Consider the following 23575-nt stretch of genomic DNA (forward strand, 5'->3'; position numbering starts at 1 on the left):
TGAACGGTGGATAACTGTAGCAAAGCCAGAGGATGAGATAAAAATCATTAACTATTGAAAAATAGGTCTTAAAACAATTCAGGGAATTAGAACTATTGATATTTAAGAATATTTTAAAATATATTAAGAATATTAAGAAAGAAAGAATAAAGGTCCTTAATTACATTAAAGTATGGGATCTGAGCTGTATGTTTCTAAAAGTCCATGGACAACCTATTTTCAGTTGCCTGGGGTACTTACTTAAAATGCAGACTCTTGATCTCCGTTCTAGACCTACACAATCAGAATATGTGGAGCGGGCTGTATCTTAACATGTTCCCCAGATGATCTGTGTGCATATATTAGACATTTAAAAAATTATATTTATTATTTTCCTTCTTTCTTCTTTTTGGCTGCATTGGGTCTTAGCTGTTGCACGCGGGCTCTCTTGCTAAGGCGCACAAGCTCAGTAGTTGTGGCGCGCGGGCTCAGTTGCCCCGCGGCATCTGGGATCTTAGTTCCCCGACCAGGGATCGAACCCACGTCCCCTTCATTGGAAGGTGGATTCTTTACCACTGGACCACAGGGAAGTCCTCACACTTAAGTTTAAAAACCACTGTTTTGGAAGTGGGAAGAGCTGCTTCTTATTTTCTCTGGGAATAGGACAAACAGGGACGGATATTTCTAAAATTTATTCATTTGAAAGCAATTTGTGAGTTAAAGAAATTGTGTAACTCTAAACAAGTTACCAAAAGAGAACTCTTCTCTGAAAATTTTGGATACAGATTGAATTTTTTTAAAGTTTGGAGTTCAGTCCTATTTTTTTAAAAGCAGGGTGGGCGGGTGGACAAGGGCCCACCACAGAAGTTGGTCAAGGGAAGAAAGCAGGACACAGATGCAGGATGCGGAATCTCCACCTGGGAGCAGCAGGATCGGGGTGGGAGTTTAAGGCAGACAGATGAATCTGATATGGTGCCTGGTTTGGGGCCCCCAGGACCAGATGGTCCCAGATCTGACTGATCCCTTCACTGTTTCCAGCCCAGTTAATAACTTTAGGAGGAAAGAGCAAAGATCTTGAGGTATGTGTATGCTGTTTCACATGCCAACAAAGCCCACATCCTCTGATTCTGCAGACACTGTCCAGTGAGAGACTGCCAGGCTCCCTAGTGATGTGGGCTCAACCCACTGGAGAATGCAGCTTAGAATATCACATCAATCATACCCACTTTCGCCCCCGTAAAAGGCATACATGCAACCCTTTAAGTATCATACATTTCCAGTGAGATAACACTGTTTATTGGTCAAGTGTCAGAAAGGTCCAGGGACTCTGGTATGGGGAAACCAGGTGAGAGGGGGAGGCAACACAGTGGAGACTGAATGAGGTATGACATCTCGCAAACTTATTCTCAGTCTCAAACTTGCCACTCACTGTGATAGCTTGGGCAAGTGACTCAATTTTCTAGTCTGTAAAATTGGGGGATGGTCTTAAGGGTAGCTCTCTCACTGGGTTATGAAGATTGGAAATAATGTATGGAAAGTGCCCAATGCAGAGAAGGTGGTCAATAACTATTGTTATTTCCAAAAGAGGCCTCTTAACTATATCAGGTCTGTTTACCTGCCTAAGTCTTACTCCCATAAGTCAAGAACTAAAATTAACAAATGTGATATGTGCAGCTGCTTCCAGAAAGCACAGTCTGAGGGAGTGAAAGCAGTCTGGAGGTTTTCCAAGGGACGAGGAAATCAACTTATTTTATTAAGGGAAAGAAACACTAGCTGTGGGGTAAGAGTAGCAACCAAGGTTCAATGTCACACAGAGTCCTATCTTTAATCCTAAAGCCAAAGTTTTACAACCACAGCTTTGTGGCAAAACACAAACTCCACACCCCACGTCTTTAGTGGGGGCCTATTTCAGGCCCAGAACTTGATGTGCAGGCCACACATACGACTGTCTTTCATATAACACTGCTTGTTTTGTTAGGCCCTTTGGTATTTACAGAGCTACAATTCTTTTTTTTTTTTTTTTGCGGTACGCGGGCCTCTCACTGTTGTGGCCTCTCCCGTTGCGGAGCACAGGCTCCGGACGCGCAGGCTCAGCGGCCATGGCTCACGGGCCCAGCCGCTCCGCGGCATGTGGGATCTTCCTGGACTGGGGCACGAACCTGTGTCTCCTGCATCGGCACGTGGACTCTCAACCACTGCGCCACCAGGGAAGCCCCAGAGCTACAATTCTTAATGGGGGGGGGGGCAAATCTAAACTGCTTTAGAGTAATTACATCCACTTTCTAGAAAATCTCATTTTAGTCAGATTTTACTATATTTTTTATAATCAACAAGTCAAACATAATGATTAAACAATTCTTCTCCTGGAAGAAACCAATATTGTTGGTATGCCCTAAATATTTTTTATTAATTTTTCTTAATCAAAATAATATATCAATACATACATGGTTAAGAATCAAATAGTACTAAAAGTCTTATAATAAGATCAGTAGTCCCCTGACTCCATCCCCTTGTCTGTTTCCCCACAGGCAGCCTTCTTCAGATTTTTAATATCCTCATATTGTTGTTTCTGATTCATCAGCTTTCCACATTATATATTAACTTATTATAGTAGTATTATACTATCACCATCTCCAACCTCCCATAATAAAATCACAATTTTTGGTTAAATCATTGGTCAGTGTTGATATTATTATGATGATATAAATATTGTTCATTGCTCCACCAATAATATACTATGAATGTCTCCTTTATTATATAACTTTGTTTATCCTGGGGATATTAATTGCCTTGATTTTTTCATTTGATTAGTCTTCTCTATGCCTATTATTGTTTTTTCCCCAAACATTTCAAATATCTGCCAAACACCTAGTAGAATTTTTTCCAAATACTAAGACACTTAAAATATCCTCAGTTCTGTGTACTGACTTACATCCTTATCTTGCTGGAATTCATCATCCAGTAGCTTCCTGGGGGGGTAAGGGGAGGTGCATGTCTAAAAAATGCCTTTCCATTCCACTCAGTTTGGCTGGGTATAGAATTCTAGGTTGAAAATCATTTTCCCCACTTAATTTTGAAGGCATTTCTCCACTATCTTCTAGTTTTCAGTATTGTTGTTTAGAAATGCAATTCCACTCTGACTCCTGATCCTTTATATATCACCTGCTTTTCTCTTTGGAAGCTTTTAGGATCTTCTAATATTCTTGGTGTTCTGAAATCTTACAATGATATGGCTTGGACTCTCTCTCTCTCTCCCTCTCTCTCTCTCTCTCCCCCTCTCTCTCTCTCTCTCTCCCTCTCCCTCTCTCTCTCTCTCTCTCTCTCTCTCTCTCTCTATATATATATATATATATATATATATTCTGTGTACTCAGGGAGCCAATGCAATTCAAAGATTTGTCATTTAACTCCAGAAAATACTCACTTCACTAAGCTCTGGAATTTTTCTGATACTTATTGTCTCCTAAATTCTCCTCCATTTTCTCTCTTTCTGGAATTCCTACCAGATGTATACTGAAGCCCTGGGATTGAGCTTCTAATCTTCTTATGTGTTCTCCTTTGTTGTCTAAGTCTTTGTCTTGTGTTTTGCTTTCTGAGATGGACTATTTGCCAAGTCTTGTGTTGAACTTTAAATTTTATATCATGTTTTCAGTATTAAAGAGCTCATTTTATTCTGATTGTTACTTTTTAATAACACACTGTTGTTTGATGTTTGCTGTATTTTTCTCTGAGGAGAGCAGTGAGTAGTTCTTCTGAACTCTTCTTCTGTTTCCTGCATTGTCTTTATTTCCACCATGTTCCCTTTCTCTGTGGATTTGTTTTACCCTCTATCTATCATGTAGAGACTTTTAATTTGGCTGTCCATTCATTATACATGAAAGAGGAACTGAAAAAATATGCATGGAAGTGGCACAACATGTGGACTTCAGTGAAGGGAGGTGGTGAGCTTACTTTTCCATCAAGAGAACCCCCAAATGGGCTTTTCTCTGGGACCATTCAATTTTATTTTTTTGTTTTTTTTCTCTAGAAAAGAATGTTTCCATCTCTTCTCTGTTAGGGCTCTGGCTACCAGGTATTGGAAGAGGCCTGAGAATCTCACTATTCAGCACGCAGACTTAAAAAAAAAAAAAAAAAAATCTGCTCTTGCCCACCCCACTGTTTTCAGTCCAATGGCTAACCTGCACCCCAGCTGGGGGTAATATCCCTGAGTCTGGAGCCTTTATAGGGTAATTTCTCAATAATACTTCTCTCTCACGTAGGTGGGAAACAGAAGTGGTCATCTGGCTGTACAGGGATGGGGAAGGGTGTGAAGAATCTAAAAAGTCCTTTACAGACTTCCAACTGATCCCCTTGATTTCAGTTAAGGCCTCACGACCCCCTGCTTTCTGTGGTACTAATGCCTCTAATTTCTGACTTTTTCTCTCAGGTTCTTACAAGTAAACTGGCTTACTTCTAATCAATGTCTCTCTTAGAAGAGGTTAGGCTTCAGCTTCTTCGATTCTGCTAAGTCTATTACCACGCTTTTGACTGCCTCTCATTTTCCAAAAATGTGTTCACCTTTCTTATCTACTTTCCCCTTTGGGTTCGTTTTGTCCTTATGCATTTTCACTTTTCAAAAAATCTTTTTATTATCATTCCAGTGGGGCTTTGGGGAGGTAACAGAAATAAAAACAAGTCTGCAAACTTTAATCATTTTAAATTAGAATCTAGTTTTGGGACTTCCCTGGTGGCACAGTGGTTAAGAATCCGCCTGCCAATGCAGGGGACAAGGGTTCGATCCCTGGTCTGGGAAGATCCCACATGCCACGGAGCAACAAAGCCCGTGTGCCACAACTAATGAGCCTGCGCGCTAGAGTCCGCAAGCCACAACTACTGAGCCCGCGTGCTACAACTACTAAAGCCCGCGTGCCTAGAGCCTGTGCTCCGCAACAAGAAAAGCCACCACAATGAGAAGCCCGTGCACCGCAACGAAAAGTAGCTCCCGCTCGCCACAACTAGAGAAAGCCCACGCGCAGCAAGGAAGAGCCAACACAGCCAGAAATAAATAAATAAATAAATAAATTTTTTTTTAAAATAAAAAAAAAAGAATCTAGTTCGACCATTTTACAGATGAGACAACTGAGGCACAAACAGGCTAAGAAAACTTGTACAAGGTCTCATAGCAAGTTAGTGGCAGAGCCAGGAAAAGAGCCCAGATCTCCAAACCACCTTGCTAGATTTTTTCGATTATGTGACACCCACTAGGCACCCATAATGAAGAGCTGACAGACTAGTTTTAGGATACCAGGCTGAAAAAGTATTTAAAATTTGTTGCAAACTACAGGTCTCAAATCTTAATATTGCTGGTGGTGAAGAAACAACCAAACCCTGAATTCTTAAATCCAGTCACATAACTTAAAGTCAAATTATAAACAGTTATGTTATTAAACAAAAATAGTTTGAGATATTCTTATTAAAATCTAAGTGCTTGAATTTAGCTTAAAGAGGTTTTGCATGATTTCATGAATTGTCTTTGTCCCTTTTACTTTGGTTAACTTTTGAAATAAATGCCACAGAATTTTATTTTAAATCGTGGAAAGTCTTGTTTGTTTGTTTTAATCTGAATACTGAATAAAGATTAAGATATCTACAAAACACACAAGTCAAAAGTAGCAATGTTGCAAAAATCTAAAGGCGATAAACTATCATCATTATAATAAGGTAAATTTAATCTGCCTTAAGTAGAACTGGTTGATAAAAGAAAAGCCCAAGCACTGGTTATCTACAAACAATACTTTTATTTTCAAACACTGGTACTGCTTTTGGCTTTTATAGTTTTGTTAAGTCTGAACTGGAAAACCAATGGTTAATTTTTTTCCTCTCTTTCTCTAAGACTAAAAGAATCTGCCAAAGCAGCAGACCAGGCCTAGGAGATCACGTTACTTTGGGGGTGGGGGAAGGAAGGCAGCTGGAGGGGAGTGTAGAGAGAAGGGCCAGAAGGGAAAGAAAACAAGTTGTCTGAACCTCCCCACAGTGTAAGACCCAGCAGGGATTAGGAGGTACGTGGAGGAGCCCATGTTTATCCAAGTTATCTCTGGGGCGGCTGAAGTGGGCTGTAAAAGTATGGGCTCCTTTGATATTAAAATCTTCTCAGCAATAGAGCTGCACCCGGGAAAGCAGATTTCTTGGTAATGTTACCAAGGCCTGAAAACCTAGAAATGAAACACTCAGAGAGCGTTAATGTTTGTTTCTTCAAAACATTCAGTACCAATTTGTTTTGTTGTCAGGGTTTTAAACATACAAAGGACAAATGGATCCAGAAGATTGCTTCCCTCCACGTGTTAGAAATTACTGTTGTCCTTAGACAAGTAATGACATCTCTAAATGAAACAGTACTGCTCTTTTTCTTCCTAAAGAGACAGATCTGGCATATTGATCCAGAACTACATACTAACCAGACAAGAACAGCTACGGTTAACATTGGAGAAACTGCTCATTAAATGGCACTGTCAGGAGGAAAGAGCCACTTGAAAAGAAAACTGCAAAACAAAGTCAACCTGGCAGAAGCTGTCCTCTTGTTTGCTACCCTTCCTACGAGCTGGTATATAAAATCTGTATTCAGTAAAGCAACTCCAGAATTGTATTTAATCACTAAGGTATCTTCACATTCCCTAAGCAATAGTAATTCATATTTATGGCTACTTCACCATTAAGAACATTCTAGTGCAATTCTAAAACAAAAGTAAAATGAACTGCTCCAAAAGGTTTAGGCCAATAACCTCATATCAACTAGACTTTCTTTGATGAAAAAGTAATGGGAATCCCACAGAGACTAGTTACAGGAACTGCCAAGCCCAACAATGTCCCCTAACATCTGTTCTCCTCTCTCACCATCAACCCGTAAGTTTTAGATGGACATACAGCCCCAGAATAAAGACCACATTTCCTAGTCCCTCTTGTGCCTAGTCATTACCATGTAACTAAGTTTTAACCAATGATATGGCGAGCAGCACCGATACATGCAACTTCCGGGTCAGGTTCTTAAAAGGAATGAGAATGCTCTCCCTCTCTTTTCTACTTCCCACTGCCTGCAAGGGGACAAGCTTGCTGGAGTGGCCATTTGGATCCTGAGGTAGAATCCACACCTTAAAAGTAACAACATAGCAGGTGTCTGATTCTGTGGAGTCCCCGTACACATGCAGGACTGCTAATGTCAGCCTGTTAACAGAAGCAAGAAATAAACATCTAGCTGTTTTAAACCGCTGGTGTTCTGCATCTGTATAACAGCCATTTAGTCTTTACGGTAATACTCAAAGACCAGTTTTAACTCCCGTAAATCTAAGAATTTCCCAAATCAATTGTTTCTTTTCTTTATCTATTAGAAACTGTTAATTGAAGAGCAAGCGTTTGAAATTATCCTATAACCTTTAGAAAATGAGAAAGTGTCTTAAATAATCGCTGTGAAACACACAGTCCAGTATCCAGCTCATAACAAAGACTCAAAAATTACACATTAATTATTATTGCTACCTTAACTGTCCCTTCCCCTTTCCAGCGTCTCTGGTACTGGTGTGAGGAAGATTAAAAAATTCTGTGTTCTATCACATATCTGATAAAGAATTTGTACCCAGAATACAGAGAACTCAACACACAATAATAAGACAGTAAGCAAACCAATTAAAAAATGGATAAAAGATTTAAATTGATGCGCCACCGAAGAAGAAGTATGAATGGCTGACAAGCACATGAAAAGACGCTCAGCGTCATTAGTCATTCCAGAAATGGAAACTAAAACCGCGAGGTACTTCTTCACAGCCACTCAAATAGTTATGATCAAAACGACAGACAAAAGCAAGTGTTGGTGAGGATGTGGAGAAACTAGAACACTCATACGCTGCTGGGGGGAACATAAAATGGTGCAGCCCTACTACAGAAAACACTGTGGCAGTTTCTCAAAAGGTTAAACATAAACTTACTATAAGACCCAACAACTCTACTCCTAGGAATCTACCCTAGAGGAATGAAAACATATCCACACAAAGACCTGTACATGAATGTCCACAGAAGCATTATTCATAACAGCCAAAACTGGACACAATCCAAACGTCCATCAGTTGATGAATTAATAAACAAAATGTATATCCAAAGAATGGAATAATATTCAATAATAAAAAGGAATGAAGTACTGATATGTGCTACGATATAGGTAAACCTCAAAAACACACTGTGATATGAAAGAAGCCAGTCACAAAGACTACATATTGTATAATTCCATTTATCGGAAACGTGCAGAAAAGGCAAATCTATAGAGACAGAAGGCAGGTTTAGCGGCTGCCTGGGCATGGGGGTGGGACTGACTGCAAAGGGGCACAAGGGATCTTTTTGGGATGATGGAAATGTTCTAAAACTGGACTGTGGTAATGGCTGCACACTATATAAATTTACTAGAAATCACTGAATTGTACACTAAAACGGTAAATTTTATGGCATGTAAATCTTACCTCAAAAAATGTTAATAAAAAAAGGGAGAAAGCAATGTGTTCTAAGAGTTTGACCCCATTTCCTGATTGGATGTCATAGAAAGGATGAGACAGAGGATTAGAAATGCAATACATTTGGCTGCTCAGTTCCATGCTGTGAACCTAAAAAGACCATACTCTATGTGTTGCAGGTACGTGGCATCTTATTTAGAGATGCTTCTAATAAGAGCCACATTCCCGGAGAGGAAACGTGCACCAGTTCCACCCAGCCCTGACACCTCTACTGACTCCCAGCATACTCCTGGCTAAGGAGTGTATGTGAGGGGGAGGACTGTATATACAACTAAGATAATCAAGACCTGGGTGGGAGTGGGAGATGTAGCTCAGGTTGATTAAAATAGAGACATCTGAGAACGCTGGCAGCCTGGCACATCAAAGGCTGAAAGGCACAGGAACACATCTCCCACTCATAGGAAGCACCTGGATACTCTCACAAGTAACTGCAGCTCTCCAGTCTGCAGCCTTCACAGAGGCCTGAAGGGCTGCAACTTTAAGAGTTCCCAAATATACACCCTGGCACCACCCATCTTCTGGACAAACAGTCCAAACTGTTAAACTTCTCACAGAAACCAAGAATCAGAGTAAATTAGTTGAGATCAAAACGTTAAGAAGAATATTTAAGATCTATTGTAGGAAAATTTCTAGGTAGCAAAATTTCTAGGTGGTAAATATTATGTTTCCAAAGTACTAGGGGAAGGAGAAGCAACCAATGACATACTGGAATTAACAATAAACATTTCATGAGTCTTAGGGTTCTGATAAACAAATGAATTTCAAAGGTTAATCAGTCAATAATTCTCAATACTGCCCAGCGTTTTCCCTTACTTTTTCTTGTCCGATCTCCAAAACAACTCAAGGGAAGGGAGTTGTATTGCCAACAAAGCCACAGTGACTGAAGCCCAGCATGAAAGAATCCCAAAGGAAGAGGGACTCAAGAAGCCAGGCATGCTCTGAAGCTGAGATTCCACCAATAACCCAAATGTGCCTGGTATGACAGACCCACCCTACGCGTCCCTGGCAAAACAGAGGTCACACCAAAGTAGAATAAGAAACAGCTCCTGCTTTAAAGAGAACTGGGTCTTTATCTTCACTTCTTGGTCCTCATCTGACTGGTATAGCTCTCATAAAGCTCTTGACTTGTCATCACTTGTCAATCAAAGATGTGACTTGTCAGAGATTTGAGAATGGGCCATTCATTCAACAAACATTATAGAGCCAGTGGTGATGAAGATGATAAAAAGGAAGAAGACACACTTCTGGGCCTCCAAGGATGCTTGGTCTTGAGAGAGAGGTGGGAAGGAGAGAGGAGCAGACCCTGAAACAAGGAATCATAAGGGTGAGAAAAATTCCATAATAAGTGTATGCATCATAGCTATAGGAGCCCAGGGAATGCCCTGGCAGTCCAGTGGTTAGGACTCTGCACTTTCACTGCCGAGGGAACAGGTTCAATCCCTGGTCGGGGAAGTAAGATCCCGCAAACTGTGCTGTGCAGCCAAATAAATAAGTAAATAAATAAATAATAATAAAAAGGGGCCCAGAGAAGTGGATAATTCTGCCTACAGATGTTAGGAGAGGCTTCCTAGTGGAGAAATCAGTAGTATACAAAGACTGGAAGATTCTTCCTTTTACCATTCTCCTTTTAGAATTTAGAAATCAGTTAAAAGCGTAAAGGTCGCCCACTCATATGTGCTGAATTGATTCTCCACAAAGGTGCAAAGACAATTCATTGGAGAAAGGATAGTTTTTTGAACAAATGGTCCTGGAATATCACGCATCCATATACAAAATGATGACACTTGGTCAGTATGCGCCACATATAAGATTTAATGCAAAATGGATTATAGATCTAAATGTTAAATAAAACTTCTAGAAGAATATCTTTGTGATCTTGTGTTAGGCAAAATTTCTTAGGTACAATACCAAGTATGAACCTTAAGAGAAATAACTCATATATTGGACTTCCCTCAAAATTGAAAATTTATGCCATTCTTTTTTTTTTTTGGCCGTGCCATGAGGCTCGCAGGATCTTAGTTCCCCCCAACCAGGGATTGAACCTGGGCCCATGGCAGTGAAAGCGTGGAGTCCTACCCACTGGACCGCCAGGGAATTCCCAAAATGTATGCTCTTCTAAAGACACTGTTAAGAGAACGAAAAGAACAAGTCAAAGACTGGGAGAAAATATCAAGTGCTGGTAAAAATGTGGAGCAACTGGCATGAATGCAAACTGGTAGGAACTGCTGGTGGGAATGCAAAATAATACATTCACTTTGGAAGACAGCTGGGCAGTTTCTCATAAGTTAAGCATACACTTGACATATGGCCTAGCAATTCCATTCCTAATTATTTAATCAAGAGAAATGAAAATTAATGTCTACACAAAAACCTATATGTGAATTTACAGCGGCTTTATTCATAATCATCAAAAACTGGAAACAACTCAAATGTCCTTCAACAGCTGAATGGCTAAACACACTGGGGTATCTTCATACAACAGAACGCTACTCAGCAATAAAAAGGAATGAACCACGTTGACTACATGCAACAACACGGATGAATCTTAAATGCATCCTGACTCAAAAGGTTATACACTTTATAATTCTATTTATGATACTCTGTAACAGACAAAATCCTAAGCACAAAAAACTGAAAAGTGGTCGCAGGGGCTGGGAGGATGCATTGGCGACCAAAGGAATTAGGGCTGGTGGGGGAGGGGCTGGGAGTGATGGGACAGTTCTAGATTTCAAGGGTGGTGGTAGTTACATGACTGTAAGCACTGTCAAAACTCATACTCTGAAAGGGGCAAACTTTACCATATGTAAATGATACCTCAATAAACGCACTGTTTTCCTTCTTCAGATGTCCCATTCCTCAGGGGAGCCCACTCACCGCCAGAGCCCCTGCTTGGTGCTTCCCTGTGAATGGGCCCCTCTGGGGCTGTGAGAGGGCACTCCATTGCGGGACTGGATTCGGCTGGTGAGAACGATATTAGTGGTCCTAGAGTGAGTACAGTCTGGACAATTCGGTTTCTTTCCCTTTGCTCCTTCTGCTCTACAAGACCCCAAGTGGAATGTATATCAGAAGCACAAACAGCACCGATAAGTAGCTTTATCCATTGTCATGCCAGGTGGTAGAAATCCATGCTAAAGGGTTGTCTTTCTCTAATGCAAACCTCCCTGTACCTGGATAGGAAAGCACTGGTGACCGTGGAGGAGAGGCAGCTGTGGGTGGTAGACAGAAGCCCTGCAAGAGAGCAGGGCCCTGGGTTCCAGTGGGAGGCTCGGGGAGGCACTTCCCCCACTCTGGGCCTCATTCACCTGCAAAATGGAGGCTGAGCTAAATGCCTGTTACCATCCGTCTAGGCTCTCAGTCTGTGAGCTGATTCCAGGTCTAAGGCAAATTTTTCTTTCTCCTTGTCAAGGGCTTTTAAAAAATGACATTTTCGGGCTTCCCTGGTGGCGCAGTGGTTGAGAGTCTGCCTGCCGATGCAGGGGACACGGGTTCAGTCCCCGGTCCGGGAAGATCCCACATGCCGCGGAGCGGCTGGGCCCGTGAGCCATGGCCGCTGAGCCTGCGCGTCCGGAGACTGTGCTCCGCAACGGGAGAGGCCACAACAGTGAGAGGCCCACGTACCGCAAAAAAAATAAAATAAAAATGACATTTTCCTGACTAGAAAGAGTAAGTTTGCTAACTTACAAATGCCAGGACTTGTACCAAAAAACTGGCTTCCCTTATCTAGACTGTGCCCACAACCAACCAATCCTCACAAATGGATTTAGGAGCCTTTGGGCCACAGGAGGATGAGGGGCAGGTCTCCAGCAAACTACATCAAGAACATGGACAGTCAGCCCTGGCTGGCTGCAACTGATTCCTGTCTCAACATTTCCAGAGCAAGTGAGCCAGAAAGCTTTATGAAAAACAGTGTCCAGAGCCCTGGGTGTTCAACTTCCTGCCAGTGAGTTGTACGAAGACAAGGGGCGGGGGCTTATCAGGTTTGTACATGGTCTCCTAAGGACTGAAAGCAGCGTTTAATTAATTCTGCAGCGTTCCACTATTTAAGGTGACAAAATTGCCTTTAACTTTGTTCTATAGTTGCTAGCTCTTGACTCTGCCTAGGATTTGCATATCTGATTCCTGGTTCTCAAAAAGTCCCATAAGTGAAATGTGGCAATATTCAATATCTCTCAGAACCTCACATCTATTTACCCTTTGACCCAGCAATTCTATTTCTGGGAATTTACAGACTTGCCTACACATACACATACAAGTGAATATGAATACACATATATTCACTGCAGATTGTTTAAATAGCAAGGATCTATCATTAAGTTAAATAAACTTTGGTCTTAGCCTTCAACATGGGGTACACCGATGCCTGGATGGGGGTTCACGTAAGCTTTCCAAGAAGTATGCAAGTACTTATTTAAAAAGGAATCAACTTTCAAAGCCTCAATCTCATACGTCAACCTTTCTAGAACTGATCTGCCTAAGGACTCCTCTGACAGTTCTCCTTTCCTCATGTTGCTTTCGTAATTATCCCTCTCCTTCCCCACAAAGGAGAGGAACACCTCTTGTAAATCCATGGGTTAAAAAATTCCTGGTCATCAAACTATGGGACAATCTGAGAATATATCACTTTAGACAGGGAGGTGGTTTTCTTTTTCTTTCTTTTTTTTTGAGAACAAAGCAAAGAGAGCACCATTAAGAGAGAAATATTCTGCAAATGTTTACAGAGTACATACTAAGAGCTAGGTACTGTCCTATGCTCTAGGGTTACAACAGGTAGAATATGGGGGAAAAATCCCTGCCCCCTCGATAGTTCACTTTCCATTGGGGGTAGGGGAGACAGACAACAAAATAAATTAAAGAATACGTAAGAGGGTAAAAACCACTAGGGAGGAAAAGCAGGTAAGAGGGATGGAGTTGCTGAGGTTGAAGAGTGGGGACTGAGATGATAATTTTAAATAAAGTGGTCAGAAACACCATCACTGAAGATGACAATTGAGCAAAGACCCAAAGGAGGTAGCGTGAACTATGGGGGAAGCACTTTCCTAGCATAGGGAACAGCAATTGCAAAGTCAGTGGGGCAGGGAGGATGACTGGGGGAGGTCCAAGGAAGAGCAAAGAGGTCAATGTGAATGGAACAGAGTGGGTAAGAGGGAGAGTAAAAGGACATTAGTCAGAAGCTGCAGGGAGGTGGGGAGATCTTGTCTGCCTGCGGTGATTGCCAGGGTTCTGGCTTTTACTCTGAAGGAGCTGGGAGGGCACTGGAGGTTTGGGGCAGAGGAGGGACTGGGATTTGATTAGATTTAAAAGGATTACTCTGGCCGCACAGGGAGAAGAGACTAAGAGGGAACATCTGCGCAGTAATGCTTACCTGGAAGAATGAGCTGGGAAGTGTTTGTCCCCTCTTTTTCTCATTTCTGGAAAGGCAGTATAGAATTTGTAATATTTCTTTCTTAAATGTTTGGTAGTATTCACCAGTAAAACCATCAGGCCCTGGCATTTTCTTCGTGGGAAGGTTTTTAACTACACTACAAACTCAGTTTCTTTAATAGATTTGGGCCTATTGTGGTTGTTTCTTCTTGAGTGAGTTTTGGCAGTTTGTGTGTTTCAAAGAACTTGTCTGTTTTTTCTAGGTTGCTATTTGGTTTACTTATTAAAATTTTTGTCTTCTCTTTTTTCCCTGATTGGTCTGGCCACAGGTTTATCAATTTTATTGCTCTTTTCAGAGAACTGGCTTTTGGTTTCATAGATTTCTTCATGGTTTTTCTGTTTTCCATTTCACTGATTTCCACATTGACCTTTTTTTCTGCTTAATTTGGGTTTCACTAGCTTTCATTTTTCTAGTTTCTTAAGATGGGATCCCAAGGTCAGTTATTTGAAGCTTTTTTTTCTTTTCTAATACGGCGTTTTAGTGTTAAATAAATTTCCCTTTAGCCCTATCCCCAAAATTTTATGTTGCATTTTCACCTTCACTCAGTTCCAAATACTTAGTAATTTCACTTTTGATTTTTTTTTCTTTGACTCATGGTTTATTTAAAAGTGTGTTATTTCGTTTCCAAATAATTGAAAGCTCTTCCAGATATCTTTCTGTTACTGATTCCTTATTTAATTCCCCTGTGGTCAGAGATCATACTTTCTATGACTTGAATCAGCTTACATTCATTGAGACTTTTTTAATGGCCCAGAAAATGATTTATCTTGGTAACAGTTTCATGTGCACTTGTAAAGAATGTGTATTCTACTGTTTGGGGTGGAGGGGTAGAGGGTTCTATAAATGTTAATTAAGCCAAGACAGTTGATTATATTGTTCAAATCTCCCATATCCTTATTGATTGTCTGTCTGTGTGTTCTATCAATTGAGTGAGATGTGTTAAAATCTCCAAATATAATTGTGGATTTCTCCTTGCAGTTCTATCAGTTTTTGATTCATGTGTTTTGAATCTCTAATAATATATAAACACTTAGGATTATATGTTCTTATTGGATTGACCTCTTTACCATTACGAAATGACTCTCTTTATCCTTGGTAATATGCTCTGTTTTGAAATCTACTTTTTCTGATATAGACATTCAAGTTAATCTTTTGATTAATGTTGACCTGGTACAACTTTTTCCACCCTTTTGCTTTTAATCTATTTGTATCTTTATATTAAAAGTGGGTTCATTGTAGGTAACATATAAATGGGTCTTACTTTTTTATCCAATCTGACAGTCTCTGTTTTTTATTGGGACATTTAGACTTTTATATTTAATATAATATCAATATGGAATTTAATCTACCATCTTGCTATTTTATATATATCCAATCTGTTCTTTTTTAAAAAATAAGTTTCAGATGTACTGCTATGTAATCTGTTCTTTGTTCATTTTTCCAAGTTTTTCTGTCTGCCCTTTTTTGTATTAATTAAATATCTTCATTATTATAATTTATCTCTGTTGGCTTATTAGCTATAACTCTGCTGCTTTAGAGTTTATCATATACATCTTTAACTTATCACAATCTACTTGCAAATGATATATTACTTCACATATAGTATAAGAATCTTACAACAGTATAATTCCATTTTCCCACTCCCATTTGTGCTACTGCTGTCATAAACTTTACTTCTACATAAGCTGTAAACGCCAGTGTGTTATTTCTGCTTTTGTTTAAAAGACATATCTTTTAAAGAGATTTAAATAATGAGAAAAGGGCTTCCCTGGTGGCGCAGTGGTTAAGAATCTGCCTGCCAACGCAGGGGACATGGGTTCGAACCCTGGGCTGGGAAGATCCCACATGCTTCAGAGCAACTAAGACCGTGCACCACAACTACTGAGCCTGCGCTCTAGAGCCCGTGAGCCACAACTACTGAAACTGTGTGCCACAACTACTGAAGCCTGCATGCCTAGAGCCCGTGCTCCACAACAAGAGAAGCCACCGCAATGAGAAGCCCACGCACTGCAACGAAGAGTAGCCCCTGCTCTCCGCAACCAGAGAAAGCCCGCGTGCAGCAACGAAGACCCAACACAGCCCAAAATAAATAAATAAATAAATAAATTTTAAAAAAAATAATGAGAAAAAAATGATATATTTACAAGGTAGTTACCCTTCTCCAGTGTATCCCTTTCTTTTTGGAGCTCTGGTTTCCACCAGGTATCATTTTTCTTCTGCTTCAAGGACATTCTTTTACATTTTTTTTTAGTGCAAGCCTGATGGTAATGAATGCTTTCAGTTTTTGATGTCTGAAGAAGACTTTATATTGCCTTTGTTTGTGAAAGATACTTTCACCAAGAAAATAATTCTAGGTTGACGATGTTTTTCTTTTGTTAGTTTAAAGATGTCGCTCCACTGTTGCCTGGCTTACACTGTTTTCACAGAGGACTCTGCTGTCATCCTAACCTTCATTTTCTCTGGCTGCTTTTAACATTCTTCTCTATCACTAGTTTTATGCAATTTGAGTATAATGTGCCTTGATACCAGTTTTCTTCATGTTTCTTGTGCTTGGAGCTCCTTGAGATTCTTGGATTTATGGGTTTATTACTTTCATTACATTTGGAGGGGTTTTTTTCAGTCACTTTTCTCTTCTGTTATTTCTTCTATCCCTCACACTTCCTTCCTCCTTCAGACACTCCAATTACACATATAATTGGCCCTGCACTTCACTGATGCTTTGTTCATTAATTTTTTTCAGATTTTTTTCTTTCTGTGTTTCATTTTGGACAGTTTACATTGTTTTCAAAATCACTAATCTTTATTTCTACACTGTTTATTCTGACATCGATTTCATTCAATGTATTCATCTCAGCAATTGTAGTTTTCATCTCTAGAAGTTTATCTTCCATGTCTCTAATTAACACAATCTTTCCTCTAGCTTCTTAAACATATGGAATACAATTACAATAATTATTTTAATGTCCATATTTACTAATTCTACCGTCTGTGTCATTTCTGGTCAGTTACTGGAATATTTCCTACTTCCTTACATACCTAGTAATTTTTGACTGGATGCAGACATTGTGTATTTTACCATGTTGGGTCCTAGGTATTTTTGCATCGCTAAAAATATTCTTTAGCTTTGTTGTGAGATACAGTCTGGAAACAATTTGATCCTTTTGGGTTTTGCTCTTAAACGTTGTTAGGCAAGACCAGAGTAGCATTAATTCTTCCATTAATTGGGGCAGGACCCTTGTGATGGTTAATTTAATTTTATTTAATTTAATTTTATTTTATTTTTGCTGTACGCGGGCCTCTCACTGTTGTGGCCTCTCCCGTTTTGGAGCACAGGCTCCAGGGCTCCAGACGCGCAGGCTCAGCGGCCATGGCTCACGGGCCCAGCCACTCCGCAGCATGTGGGATCTTCCCAGACCAGGGCACGAACCTGTGTCCCCTGCATCGGCAGGCGGACTTTCAACCACTGCGCCACCAGGGAAGCCCATGATGGTTAATTTTATGTGTCAGCTTAACTGGGTCACAGAGTATCCAGATATTTGGTCAAACATTATTCTGGTTGTTTCCATGAGGGTGTTTTTGGATGAGATTGCCCTCCTTAATGTGGGTGGATTTCATCCAATCAGTTGAAGGCCTGACTAGAAAAAAAAAAAACGCTGATCCTCTCCCAAGTAAGACAGAATTCCTCCTGCCTGACCACCTTTGAACTGGTATTCTAGCTTCTGTGTAAGAATGGGATTTAAAAGTATATGAATTCATTTTTGCTTGTATTTGCACAAAGAAACAATGGAAAGACATCTAAGAAACTGATTATAGTGTTTATTCATGGGAGAAATGAGAATGCAATAACAAAGTAGATATGCACAAGGGTCAGAGTAAGACTTCTCAATCTACACTTTTTTTTTTTTTTTTTTTTTTGCGGTACGCAGGCCTCTCACTGTTGTGGCCTCTCCCGTTGCAGAGCACAGGCTCCGGATGCGCAGGCTCAGCGGCCATGGCTCATGGGCCTAGCCGCTCCACGGCATGTGGGATCTTCCCAGACCGGGGCACGAACCCATGTCCCCTGCATCGGCAGGCGGACTCTCAACCACTGCGCCACCAGGGAAGCCCTCAATCTACATTTTTATATATTAATTTTTAAACTAGTGAATGCATTATTTTATTAAAAAAAAAAAGTCATCACAGAAAATAGGGCTGGCCTGGCTTACCAACATAAGAACAGGAATCCTAATATCTTGCAGCATGCTGGAATCCAGTAGGGGGGTTCTCTGGAATTTAAGTCTTATTGGTGTAACTATTTCACAGTAATTAAATCACCTTGGATCAATTCCAAGGCAGATTTATCCTACCATTAAGGCAACAACTTAAGCAATATTTTGCTCAAAAGAAGAGCTAGACTGTGAGCTCCCTAGGCAGCTGAAACTATGTCTTATGTCTGATCCATCTTTGTATATACCTACAGCCAAGTCCTGTATACAGTCGCTCATTATTGATTGCTTGGGTTGGCTGAATTAAGAACCTAATTCCACCGTTAAGCAAATGGTGTTAAAGTGAATTTCCACAAGCCCTGTTTTCTAAGGGTAGTGATAGACATCAATTGTTGGGGAGTTCATTGGAACTCCACTTGGTGACTCCCTGGCCTTTGACCAGATTCTGGAGATATGAGGTTTGCATAAGCACCAGTCTCTCTCTCTTTTTTTTAAATTGAGGTATAGTGATTTATAATATTATATTAGTTTCAGGTGTATAACACAGTGTTTCAAATTTTTTTATAGCTTATACTCCATTTAAAGCTATTATAAAATATTGGCTATATTCCCTGTGCTGTAAAATATATCCTTGTAGCTTATTTATTTTACACATAGTAGTTTGTACCTCTTAATCCCTTCTGCCTTCCCTCTCCCCACTGATAACCACTGGTTTGTTCTCTATATCTGTAAGTCTGTTTCAGTTGTTATATTAATTCGTTTTATTTCTTAGATTCCACATATAAGTGACAACATACAGTATCTATCTTCCCCAGTCTGACATTTCACTAAGCATAATACCCTCCAGGTCCATCCATGTCACTGCAAATGGCAAAATTTCATTCTTTCTTATGGCTGAGTAGTATTCCATTATACACATATACACACACATACACCCCACATCTTCTTTATCCATTTGTCTGTTGATGGACACTTAGGTTGCTTCCATATCTTGGCTATTGTAAATAATGCTGTTTTGAACATTGGGGTGTGTGTATCTTTTCAAGTTAGTGCTTTTGTTTTCTTTGGATATATATCCAGGACTGGAATTGCTGGATCATATGGTAATTCTTTTTCAGTTTTTTGAGGAACCTCCATATTGTTTTCCATAGGGGCTGCACCAATTTACATTCCCACCGGCAGTGTACAAGAGTTCCCTTTTCTCTACATCCTTGCCAACAATTGTTATTTGTGGTCTTTTTTGATGATAGCCATTCTGACAGGTGTGAGGTGATATCTCACTGTAGTTTTGATTTGCCTTTCTCTGATGATTAGTGATGTTAAACATCTTTTCATGTGTCTGTTGGTTATCTCTGTGTCTTCTTTGGAAAAATGTCTGTTCAGGACTTCTGCCCATTTTAATTGGGTTGTTTATGTTTTTGATAATGACTTGTATGAGCTATTTATATATTTTGGATAATAACCCCTTATCACTCATAACATTTGCAGATATTTTTTCCCATTCTGTAGGCTGTCCTTTCATATTGTCGATGGTTTCCTTTGCTGTGCAAAAGCTTTTAAGTTTAATCAGGCCCCATTTATTTATGTTTGCTTTTGCTTCCTTTGCCTTAGGACAGATAAAAAATATATTGTTACAATTTCTGTCAGTGTTCTATGCTTTCTTCTAGGAGTTTTATGGTTTCTGGTCTTACTTTTAATCTGAGTTTTTGTATATGGTGTAAGAAAATGTTCTAACTTTATTCCTTCATATGTAGCTGTCCAGTTTTCCCAGCACCACTTATTGAAGAGACTGTCTTTTTCCCCATTATATATTTTTGCCTCCTTTGACATAGATCAGTTGACCATTTAAGTGCATGGGTTTATTTCTGGGCTCTCTATTCTGTTCTACTGATCTATATGTCTGTTTTTGTGTCACTACCATACTGTTTTGATTATTGCAGCTTTGTAGTATAGTCTGAAGTCAGGGACTGTGATACCTCTAGCTCTAGTCTTCTTTCTCAAGATTGCATAAGCACCATTCCTACTGACACCATTCTTGTGAGGTCTTCTTTTCCTGGCCCTTTGGGCCAAATACCTGCTCTCTTCATATTTGAACGCATATGTATCTCTCTCTAACTGGTGTAATTTTACCAATCTGAAATTGCAGTTGCCATTTTGAAAATTTTGTTATGAATAAGGTTTTTCATTTAAGAGACACATTAAACACAGAACAAAAAGGGAAGAAACCTCACGAGGAGAGTCTCTGTCTTGCCCATCTAAAAGACAGACCACCTTTTTAAATTGGGAGACCTCCTCTTTTCTACCATACTTACTAAATGCCAGCTTTTAAAGGATATGACTTAATAGGATGCCAAGAATCTGAATTACTATTTAAATGAGCTGTACTGACTTTAGCTCTGGTAGTTTTTTTTTTTGGCCATGGCTCATGGGCCTAGCCGCTCCGCGGCATGTGGGATGTGGGATCTTCCCGGACCAGGGCACGAACCTGCATCCCCTGCATTGGCAGGCGGACTCTCAACCACTGCGCCACCAGGGAAGCCCTAGCTCTGGTAGTTTTGAGTGGGTCTGTCAAAATGGGTTTTGCCTTGTCTAAGTCTTCTCCTCTCCTTACACAGAGAAGATAATCAGCCACTCGTATCTATCTGCAGTCAGCTTGCTCTCACTTCTTTCTTCCTTCCTTTCCCATATTTTCTCTTTTCTTGGGAAAGTCTGGAGATTAACTATTTATAAATAGTTTTTCTGTCCTTATGTTCAGACTCAAGAAATACTAGTACAGATTAACAGTCCAAAATTTCCATAAGAAAGAGAGAAAAATTAAACTATTTTTGCTTTTACTTTTCCTTGCTGAAATTATAACCCAAAAGTTTAAATGTGGGTTTGGGTAATAGTTTTGTTTCCTATACCTAGGCTTAGTATATCCAAGAGTCTTAAAAATCTTTTTGGATATATGACCATAGGAGGTTTATTTATATTAAAATATTTATGTAATATTCCTGATAATTAGATGATTCTTTGGACTATATACAAGAGTGAGATAAAATTAGCTTAAAAATAACTATGCCTCCTGATTTTATCATGATATAAAAATAATGCAATAATTAAATCAATGTAAGATTTGGGGTTAATTTCTCATGGTTTAAACCTTCTAAATTCACTTTATTAGTTCTATGGATCCAGTAAGTTATCACTGTTTCCACAAATTGTTTAAAATTATAAAAAATAAAATTGAATTTAGTTGGAAGAACTTATATAATAAAATATTTTTTTAAATGACTTAATCTCATGAATTCTTATAATGCTTTAAATCATAAAGATTTGATGTGTTGGTCTAAGTTTCAATTTCCAGATGTTTAGTCCACTTAAAGATCTCTTAGGGCTTCCCTGGTGGCGCAGTGGTTGGGAGTCTGCCTGCCGATGCAGGGGACACGGGTTCGTGCCCCGGTCTGGGAAGATCCCACATGCCACGGAGCAGCTAGGCCCGTGAGCCATGGCCGCTGAGCCTGCGCGTCCAGAGCCTGTGCTCCGCAGCGGGAGAGGCCACAACAGTGAGAGGCCCGCGTACGGGGGAAAAAAAAAAAAAAATCTCTTAAACAAATGATAAATTTAGTTAATTAATAATCTTTGGATATATGGATAATTTCTAACTAAAGGAAAAGATCCAAACATTGGGCACCACGTATAGTTTTAAATTACCCTTTTTCCTTATTTTTATATAAAAATTACCTATAAATTGATTAACTGGATATGTAAATTTCTCTAAATGATATATCCATGCTTATTTTGCCACTTTAAAATTTGTTAAAGTGATATAAAATGTATGCTCATAGAAAAATTTGCTAGACAGTTATTGGTTTCCAGTCTTCTAGTTTTCTCTTGTGTCTAGAAACTTTAACTTTAAAGTTGGCTAATATAAATGGTTACAGAGAAATAGGAATAGGTACATAAGATAAATGTGGTTTGTCTGTTTTTTTCATTAAGAAAATTATTAGTTTATTAAGACAGTAAACCAATATAATCTATGCATTGTTTTATTTAATGTGATATAATCAGTTAAATTTTACAACTAGTTAAGAGGTTTAATTTTATCATCTATGGGACTTCCCTGGTGGCGCGGTGGTTGGGAATCCGCCTGCCAATGCAGGGGACATGGGTTTGAGCCCTGGTCCAGGAAGATCCCACATGCCGCAGAGCAACTAAGCTTGTGCGCCACAACTACTGAGCCTGTGCTCTAGAGCCCGGGAGCCACAACTACTGTGCCCACATGCCACAACTACTGAAGCCCACGCACTTAGAGCCTGTGCTCTGCAACAAGAGAAGCCACCGCAATAAGAAGCCCGCACACTGCAATGAAGAGTAGCCCCCGCTTGTCTCAACTAGAGAAAGCCTGTGTGCAGCAACAGACCCAAGGCAGCCAAAAATAAATAAATAAAAAATTAAATTAAAAAAAAATTTTGTCATCTATTCATAAACACATACCTAAGAAGGTATATTAATTAATTCCAAGTTTTATAAATGATAAAAGATACCAGAAGACAAATTTGATGATAAACTATTAATGGTAAAGGTAAAGGGTCTGAGGAAAATAAACTGTTTGTCTAGATTTATAATGCCTACAGATAGTGAATTTGAAGAAAATATTGAATTGTGTTTAAAAATACTGGAAATCTTGGCTCAATGTTAATAAATTTACATTAAGAAAGGGACTTATAAATCTTTATTGCAAAATTTTAAATGAATGATAGAAAAAAGTAAAATCAGAATTTGGGTTTTCTTTCTGTAAAGTGACCAAGTTATTCCATTGCCAGATAAAAGATTCCTTTCCTTTTTATCAACAAAATATTATGTTAACTATCTGAATTTTCTGTCATTACTCAAGAATCATTTTGAAAAGAAGTTCCCCCCCTTTTTTTTTTAAGTTCCTATAATCAACAATTTCTTGTCTTTGGATACTATGACATGTCATATACAGAGAGGGTTGGAACATGCATAGAGAAACTCACAGCATTTCTGACTTGGTGAATCAGAAAAGTGAAGCCAGGAAACTACGAATGCTGAAGAGTGCAGAGTAATCTTAGAAGGGACAGAGGCGGGTGATCTCCAAACTCTGTACACTCATCTCTCACTGACCCTTGAACTACTCATACTCATATGTGGGACAGACTTAAAACAGCTCAGCTAAAGACAAAAGATCTAAAGACAGAAACAACAACAAAAAACTCCGAGTGTTTGGAGAAAACCCTAAGCAACACACAAAAAAGCTACTAGAACTGATAAGTGAATTTAGCATATTGCAGGATACAAGTTCAGTATACAAAAGTCGTTCTTACTTCTATACATTAGCAATAAAAAGTTAGAGGCTTCCCCAGTATGACCGGCGACATTAGCTAGTGCTCGCTCTACTCTCTCTAACGCGGAAACAGCGGACTACAAGGGACTGA

The 23575-nt window shown here is 39.5% G+C and overlaps 1 protein-coding gene across 2 annotated transcripts in view; it reads right to left on the reverse strand.

Annotated features, from left to right (window-relative positions):
* The window catches only part of ABL1 (ABL proto-oncogene 1, non-receptor tyrosine kinase), a 133255-nt gene that overhangs the window by 48133 nt on the left and 61547 nt on the right, over positions 1 to 23575 (reverse strand). The gene's annotated exons all lie outside the window — the stretch shown is intronic.

This window comes from Globicephala melas, chromosome 6 (assembly GCF_963455315.2).
Source record: "Globicephala melas chromosome 6, mGloMel1.2, whole genome shotgun sequence".
In the NCBI taxonomy this organism is placed as follows: Eukaryota; Metazoa; Chordata; class Mammalia; order Artiodactyla; family Delphinidae; genus Globicephala; species Globicephala melas.